At 42.9% G+C, this 9085-nt stretch overlaps 1 long non-coding RNA gene across 1 annotated transcript in view; it reads right to left on the reverse strand.

Annotated features, from left to right (window-relative positions):
- Window positions 1-4267: 4267 nt before the first annotated feature.
- Window positions 4268-9085, reverse strand: part of LOC109321924 — a 24004-nt gene continuing 19186 nt past the window's right edge. The window contains exon 3 of the long non-coding RNA XR_002104223.1: window positions 4268-4281. This is a non-coding gene — a long non-coding RNA (uncharacterized LOC109321924). The remainder of the gene's footprint in view (window positions 4282-9085) is intronic.

Genomic DNA, 9085 nt, shown 5'->3' on the forward strand with positions numbered 1-9085 from the left:
AATATAGTCTCCTGTGTGGATCCGTACTCCTTGCTCGTTGTCTGTGACACCTGTTTCTGTAGTTGCCATCCCCATTATGATTTATAAGCATCCCACTAGTTTATCTCCTATCCCTCTTCCCGGCCCATCAGTGAAGCCTTTACCACCCTCTCTTCACACCAACTAAATATTCACCACCACCCTGTGTAAAGTGGGTTCCCTTTATGCAAATTCCAGTTATGTGCCATTTTTCAGGAACGTATGTACAGCATAAAGCGAAGGAAATCTGTACTGGGATCTGCAAGGCTAGAAACTGCTTCTTAGGATGGAAAGGGAATAAGAAAAGGGAAGAAATGAGCCCTTGCTCTGGAACAGGTCAGCAATATTCATCTCACAGAGCCACCGTAAGCAGACCAACAGAGCCTGGAAGCTTTGTCTGCACCGGGGCAGAGCAACTGGAGGCTGTGCCATTCTATACCTACTGGGTGGGCAGAAGCAACAGCAAAGAAAAGCTGTGGAGAGAGTTGCTGGGTCTGAACACCAGCCCCCACACTTGGACCCAAGCCATGTTATTCTAGCTGGCAGTTCCAAAAGTTGTTGGCGAATGCGCTAGAACAGTGGTTTTCAACCTGTGGTCTGCAGACCCCTGGAGGTCCACAGACTATGTCTAAGGGGTCCAAGAATGATGACTTTGATCAATCAAAAGTACATGAATAACCAAACTTACAATTCAAAGGGGTCTCCATCTCCATTCAAAAATTTGTAGGGGTCCACAAACAAAAAAAAGTTTGAAAACTACTGCACTAGAACTTAAGTCCCACAGACTAAAATTACCTTACAAACAGCTTGTGCTCTTTCTGTCCTAATCCTTTCCAGTGTGCAAATTATGATCCTGCAGTCTTGGCTTCCCTTTGCTGTTAGGCACCACAAATGCCTCTATTTCTACGGCCTTACCTAATAAACAACCCACGTTCCCTACAAAACAGTGAGCCCACTGCTCATCAATTCTTCACCAATGCAGAGAAAGAAGCTGTTCCTTCCCTCCACCTGGCCCTGTTAACTTTTCTGGATTAACCAGTCTGATCAAAGTGCTCCAGTCTTTTACTGAGACACCTCCTTTAACTTTCCAGTTCTTTTTAAACTGCATTTAATGATTCATAGTTGTCGTCATGGTATAAACAGATGCACATTCAGTTGGGTAAGTAGAGAAGACCTAGGAAAAATATAGGATGCATTTTAACATTAAATAGAAAAAACAAACCAAAACAGTCAAATAACTCTTGGTCACAATAATCTTTTATAACCATAACAGCAACGGGGGGGGGGGGGAAGAAATTTTAAGCTGATGGACTCCCTTAAAAATTAACATAACATTTTTTGCTTCAAAATACCTAGAAACCACTACAGCAATTAGGGGTGCACCAATATATCAGCTGGCTATCGGATCAGCACCAATAAAAGCAAAAACAACATTAGCAGCTATAGGCTTTTTTATTTTTTTTTAAACACAATCGCTGTAGCCAATAATTACGAGCATGTGCCCAGAGCACCCTGGCAAGCGCAGTCCTGTCCCTACACCCCACCGCTGGTCACAGCCCACAGCAAACTACAGGCCCGGGTAAGCAGCAGAAGGGGAAGGAGGTGCCGGGGAGCAGTCACAGGGCGCCGCACTCAGCAACTGCAGGACTATTACTGGCATCTGCTGCTATTGCCACTGCCATGGCAACATCACATGTGCAGCAGGGGCCTGAGCCCTAGGGCTGCAAGTGGGCAAGGTGAGACGCTGCATGAGGGACATTCCGCTTCACCAGGCACCAGACACTTTTGCAAAAGCAGCTTCTCCCCAGTGGCCATGGAAGCTCAGTTATGCAGGGCCCACCAGCACTGAGGCTGGTGATCTGGGGCTTCAAACATGCCTGCTGTCTGGACTAGGGTCCACACTGCCCAGGCTGGCAGCACGGGCCGTGCAAGGAGCAGTGCTGCAGGTATGAGCCATGGGCACGGGTGAGATGTGCACAGGAATAAATCACTGCCTTCCTCATGGAAGACAGGCAAGGCAGGGGGGGTGGTGTTTATAAATGCAAAATAAGCACACACACACAAAAGTTTGCGTCAGTAGTTTCAAATGCCTTGCACTATTGCTGAACATCAGTTATCAGATCAGCATCAGCTGATATAGTTGATCATTGGCTATCAGTATCAGCCAAGAAAATCTTTATCAGTGCATCCCTAACAGCAATTCCATATTTAAACATGGTTCAACTTAATACTTCTTAGGAGCAATGCATTTAATTTCACTTGAACCCAAAAAGGTAACCAATGATAAAATCCATTTTAAAACTGTAAGGTAATTTTCCTCACAGGAAAACCGTTTCCATGAATCAATCCAAGTGGATTCTACCTTAGGGAGCCAGCCCAACATCTGCTGAGTGGAATGCTGACATTGCAATGTATTGCAGCAGAATCTGCTTCACAACTGAAAGCATTTTCTAGCACATGGATAGTACAAGGGACAGTAAAAACAATGACTCCTATTGAACACTCCATTACAAACTTTTTATTGCTGCTTCACTGGAAAAGCTGTAAAATGAGTTCTATGTGGCCACTGACCAACTCTATAAGCAGTGGCTACTAAATGCTTGTATCATATTTGTATGGTCCCCCTTACTTCATTACCTGAAAACATTGCAGTCTCCTGCTATTTATCCTTACAACACCCCAGTGAGGTAGGGAAACACTTTTTGCTCCATTTTACAAGTGAAGAACTGAGAGATTTTCTCATGGTGCAAAACAAAACAGAATTTGTTATCCCAGCAAATGAGACTACTGGCAAATTAACATGTTTAAACTTTGATCCTACAAATCACCAGCACAAACCACTACTAAATCTATAGAAACAACCTAACTCCTCAGGGAGAAGTTACTTGGCACCAGAGTCCTACTGGAAGACTTGGCAAACACTTCTATCAGGGGTTATGCGACTCTTTAATTGGAGACCTCAGACATCCCAGACCAGGGGGGAAGACCAAGGCAAGTACAATGTAAATTACTCAGAGATCAATAATATAAGCAGCACATTTGTGCCTATTCAAATCTGAAAGGCAGCATGACTAAGATTTGTCTGGCATATATGTGACCGCATAACTTTTAGAATTAATTCATACCTTAAGGTGGGAAGTTGCAATGACAAGAGAAAGAAAGTGTCTATTTAATGCTACTATGCAGCTTTACTGCACGACAGTTAGCAACCCCATTTTTAAAGCTGATAATATTAACAAGTGGTCGTTCTCTTGGACTCATCTAAAAGTTATGGAGTTTTTGTCTAGTTGTGGGGGGTTAATTTTTTTCCACCTTGTATTATGCAATCAGGAAACCAAACATTTAAAAACACCTCCAAACCAAAGCTTAGTCTTAAAAATTCATATTTGTACATAAAGAAGTCTCATAAAGATTATAAGGTTTCAAAACTTTTAGTTTTAAGATATAATTCAGTTGTTAAGAAAAGATCATAATTTTAGTACATGGGACTGGAGGCACACTGTGCTCAGTTCCTTGCAAACGTATGGAAAGATGGAACCGCTCTTTTGTGAATGGTAAACTGGTATGAAGGACTACATCAGTTGGCAGGGAAATTTCAGCTACACTCTTCTCAGAACTGGGGATTTGTAGGATCAGATCCTACAAAAAGTACCCAAGTGAGGGCAAGAAGTGGAGTTCTACAATTACCCTTTTATTTTTCCTAAGTATGTGCTACCCAGCTGTTAATAAGATCAAAATGGACGCACATGAGAAGACATCTGATCACTATTCTTAGTTTGTTTTATTCATTTCCGGGCCTGATCCAGCTCTAACACAGAACAGCCTATGTATGTATCCTTTCAGGTCTGGCCCTTAGCTCAAACTCAAAGGGAGAGATTGTGTTTAACTCTGTAACTCCCCACGTGGGTTCACTGAGGTAGGCAACAGGGCTGTGCAAAGCTTTGGTCACTGATTCAATTCAGCAGAGATTCAGCCCCTTTCAGTGGCTGAATCTCCAAAGCCAAATCGAATCAGAACCCTCCAAACTAATTTGGAGAGATTTGGAAAGATTCGGACATAGACACAGCTTTAAATGTTTCTTCTACATACCTCAAGGTACCAGGCGGCTTGTGAATGCTGCAATGCCGGGGCACATGGAGAGTCCCACAGAAGCATAGGGGGCTCCCCAGTGCGCTCAGCAGCAGACCCAGAAGTGGACCAGAAGCACTTCCAGCCCACTTCCAAGTCCACCAGAGAATATGCGCCCTTCCCCACCCCACCTGGCTTGGCAACTGGTGCTTCCTGTATCTGGGGGGGCACCTGGGGTCCCCCCCACAGCTGACTGCCAAGCTGGGGGGGCATGGAGGGGGCCCCCAAGTGTGCTCCCTGGTGGATCCAGGAGTGGACCAGAAGTACTTCCGGTCCACTTCCAGGTTCACCACTGAGCACGCAGGGGCCCCCCACCCGCACTCCTCTGGGACACTTCATCCACCCTAGCATCGCAGCCTTCAAGAGCTGCGCTGGTACCTCAAGGTACATAGAAAAAACATTTAAAGCTGTGTCTATGTCTGAACTGCTGATTCTCCAAATCAGCATTGAATCTTCAGATTCAGATGCGGCTGAATAGAATCAGGAACAGTGATCCGAATCAAGGAATCGAATCACTGTCCCTGATCTGGGCTGAATCTGAATCAAATAGGGCCCATTTTGCACACTCCTACTAGGCAGGTGATTCTTAGTATTAAATAATTCAAAGATTTCATAGTGAGGAAAGACAAGTGCAATCTTTCAAATTTTCACAGCCGCTTGGGTATCAAACAGCAACTGGATATTCTCTTTAAAGAATTTGTTTCTCTTACAAAGAGAAATGACTGCAACACCTTTTTTGCTTCAACAATAAACTGTCATTTATTCAGTGCCACTGATACTTATGGTGCTTTCTGCATAGTAAAGAAAGGCAGGTCTCTTGTCTCAAGAAGCTTACAATCTAAAGCTGGACTGGGCTTGCAAATGGATCTCACTGTCCAGAATCAAGTACATATATCATTTTTCATTTCTAACAGAAGGGCTCCATGCATTTAAAGGGGAGAACTAGTACAGAACCAGCACCTGATTACAGAACAGCAAAAAAGGATAAATCCAAATGCAGTCCAGTGCTTATGTTCTAAGGAAACTGGCACTTTGATAAAATATACAGAATATGGGGGAAGAGGGAAGAGGAGGAGGGAAAAGGATGAAATGGGCCTCCTCTTTGTTCCTGTATATTTTTTAGTATTATTTAACTTAGAGACAATCCAGAATGAGGGCAAGAAGTAGAGTTCTACCTTTATCTTCTCATATTTCCTAAATACATACTATACAGCTGTTCACAGGATTATATAAACTGAATTATAAGGCAAGTCATATACACTGTTCCATATAGTAGATATTTTATATGCAGTGTGCACATGCGTGTGTGTATCCATATAGGAGAGAAGGTTTCAGATGCCTGAATTCATCCTGAGTGCTGAAACAGCATGCTCAAGGTTAGCTGCTGAACTTCTACATCACTTCTACCTGCCTACTAAGATACAGCAAGATGCAGACTTTTGAGTACACATTTCTGTACTCCAACCCCAATCAACTCTTACTGTATTTCCTTGCCAGTTCCAGACCCCGATTCTAATCTTCAAAGCCATGGATGGGACTGGACGAGTTACATTAGTCACATCTCCATGCTTCTCACAGCCAACTGTACTCATGTTAGACATGCCCAGCTCAAAGTACATAAGACCAAGAAACTAAAACATTTTGGTTGCCAAGCTTAAGACCATGGAATGAAAGTTTAAAGGTCAAATTACTTTCACAGTAGCCATTTTTAAGGGCACACCACTGAGCTGTCTTCTGTTTGAGAATGGAGGAAGGGAAAAAAATTACAAGAAGCACCCTTTATTAAAAAAAGGAGGAATAAAGGTGACAGACGTCCACATGAGACTTGGTTCTCCAGATATCATTTAATCAGAAACTGCAATTTAATACTACAACTATGGGCACCTACAGAAAACCCTACAACAAATGAAATTTTATTCCCTTATTACTCTCCATTTAGTTTTTCAGCCTAAATGGTGCACAATCTTAGCTTCTTGCTTAAATTATTTGTGTTGTTTATATTTTATGCACTTGCTGAAATAACTTACAATTTCATAAAATCATATGTAGGTTCCTGTATCAAAAAACATGGAATGCCAAGGGTATACATACTAACATCCAGGATTGTGAGTAATGAAATGTATACATTCAGTATTTCTCTTTAATGTGTTATCTTTTAAATCTAGGGGCACAGACACACAAAGTTACCACAAAGGGGAGGGTGAGGCTTTACCATACATCAGCCACTCTATGCTTTTGCTCTCTGAAGCTTACCCCTATTTCAATGAGAAGCACACACTCAGGCAGCACCTGGCACGCAGTAAATAAAGCCTTACCCTCACCTACTTTTCAGTAACTTGTTCAGTGTGATTGAGATGAATGGGGGAAACTTCACATAGTTTCATTTCTGTCTGCAGACATCAAATGACAAAGCTCTAGTGATCTACCTTTTGAATGTTACCTCCATATAAAGATGACTAAAGGCAGGAAGGTAACATTCAAAAGGTAAATCACTAGAGTTTTGTCACCTGGGTCTGCAGACAGAAATGAAACAACAGTGTGAAGTTCTTTTCATTTATCTCAAAGAGGTGACAACTTTGAAGCAGTTTCAGAAACGAACAAAGTTAGCATTTCATAATGTAGATGTTTGCAGACGTTCAGTGAAAAGGGTAAGAAAGATATTTGCAATACTGTCAACAAAAAACCTGCTGCAAGTTTTGGTAAATCTTGCGGTCTTCTGATTTTTAATATAAGCTAGCTTTCCTATGAAGCATTTTATTCATAGACCTCAAAGCATCTTACAAATGAAGTAGTTACCACTATCCCTGTTTTACACATCATAAAGTTGAGGTACAGAAAGAATAAGCAGGTTTCCCAGTGACAAAGCTGAAAACAGAAAAGAAGTCTCCCAGCCCAGTGCTCTATCTAGTAAGCCACTCTGTTGAATAACCATTTTGAATAACTTTCTTGCAACTTACAACCAGACACCAGTAATCCAATACAAGATTTCCAAGTATAATAGATAAGAATCCTCATACCCTAGTCTGAAGATCTAAAAGAGAAAAGAAACCTTGCAGGTATTACCTGAATTTCCCCAAAGACATATATAGTGGATACTTATAAAATAACCTGCACACATGGGAAGTTTCTCCCTAACCCCAAGCAGCTAATGGTTGGTTTATGTTCAGGAACATATGTAAGGCACATGAATCTCATGTAACAGACTGTTTTTGCTGTCCTCATGTTTACTTGTTTTCCCCAATCTGCTGAATGTATACTGAAATATTCTTTCAACATTTAATTCCAACAGTTAATTATGTATCAAATAAGCATCTCCTCACTTGCTTAAATGGGCATTCAACAAACAGAGGGCGTCTGCAATTAGACAGTGTATTTTATTGTGCACTTTACATTTTTCAAACCAGAATAGGGAGGTTTCTAAACCAGAGCTAAGCATATTTCAATTCTGGTAGTAAGACAGTATACCCAAGGCCTACAGATACTGTTTAAAATCAGTGGTCCCCAAACTTTGATGGGTCACAATCAACAATACTAAGTAACATGCATCAAATTTTGCTCCCCTTTAAGCCAGTATGCCCATGGCCACAAGCAATGCTGCATCTGAAAGCCAGATTAAGGGCCATTGCTTTAAATGCTCTCTACTGGCCTATATGCAAGAAACACTCAAACTTTAGTTAATTCAGTAAAATATCTGGATATTTTATATTAGGAGATTTTTAAAAAAAAGAGAGCCAACATTATTCCAATTTGATAAGTACAACTAACAAAACAGATGAGTTGTATTTTCAAAGCAAAAGTCTACTTTGTGCATCCCAGAGACAGAAAGGCATTTAAAGCAATTTAATCTGTGTGCCACTTTCAATCATCAGCAATATATTAAGAGAGGACTATAAAGCTGAGACACGAAGAATACTGTATATTACATTACAGTTAGCCTGTCTGCATGAAGGTGGAACACTGCAGACCTGTAAGAGGCGCAGAAACATCCCACAGACAAGCGGTTCTCAACTTTTTTTTAGACTTGAGGCACTCCTTGGAAGATGTCAGCTCTTAATTTTCACCTGTTTTTTTCCTTCTTTTTTTTTTTTTGACTACAGAAAAATAATAGAAGAATTCTTCAGTTGAAAAGAACTCTGAAAGACATGGCAGGTCAGGATGTTTTTAAACACTATGCATTCCTATATAAAATCTCTGCGCTTATCTTGTGAATTGAATGGAGATGTTACCACACCTCAAAGTGCTACCGTTGCTTGGCATTACACAGCACCCTTGAAAGGCTCTCAAAGGACCCCAGGGTGCTGTGGCATCTCAGTGGGGGAAAAAAAAAATTCACAGCCCCAGGTACTGGGAGCATCTGCATGGCACGAATTAAGAGTGACTTCCTCAGTGAAACCTCCAAGCACTGGGGGTAGGGGGGACACACACCTTACAGACTAACTCAGAGGGGCTCCAGTTCTGGTAAGCAACAGCCCCCTGCCTCAAGGGCTCCATATCCAGCCCTGTCAAAAATAAAAACCACTCCCTCCCTCTGCAAGGGCTTCCTGCTGTCCTTGTCTCCCAAGACACCCAGCCAGGGCATGTCAGGCTGCAAAACTTGGGAGTCAGTCAGCACTGCAGGGGTGCAGCAGACACCACCGCCTCCAGCACCGGGTGCCACAACATCCTGGGAGACCCCAGGAGGGCGCACACGTGGTGCCCAAAATGAAAGGAGGCCGCTAGTCCTGCTCTTGCCCAGGTCTCCTCAAGCCTGTTCTGCCACATTTCTGTGGGCCAAGCCCAGGTGAAAAGAGGGGACCAGCGCTCCCCGGGGCCCGCCACACTACTGGGCCACGGGGGTGAGTCCATGCAGCCCGAGACCGCCCGGGCCGGCCGCAGGGGCCCCGCACCCCACGTGCTGCCCGGGCCGGCTCAGCCCCGGGCCCGGGGCGAGCGGCGCCCG

The sequence above is a fragment of the Crocodylus porosus genome, unplaced genomic scaffold, assembly GCF_001723895.1.
Source record: "Crocodylus porosus isolate Cpor-Errol unplaced genomic scaffold, CroPor_comp1, whole genome shotgun sequence".
Lineage (NCBI taxonomy): Eukaryota > Metazoa > Chordata > Crocodylia > Crocodylidae > Crocodylus > Crocodylus porosus.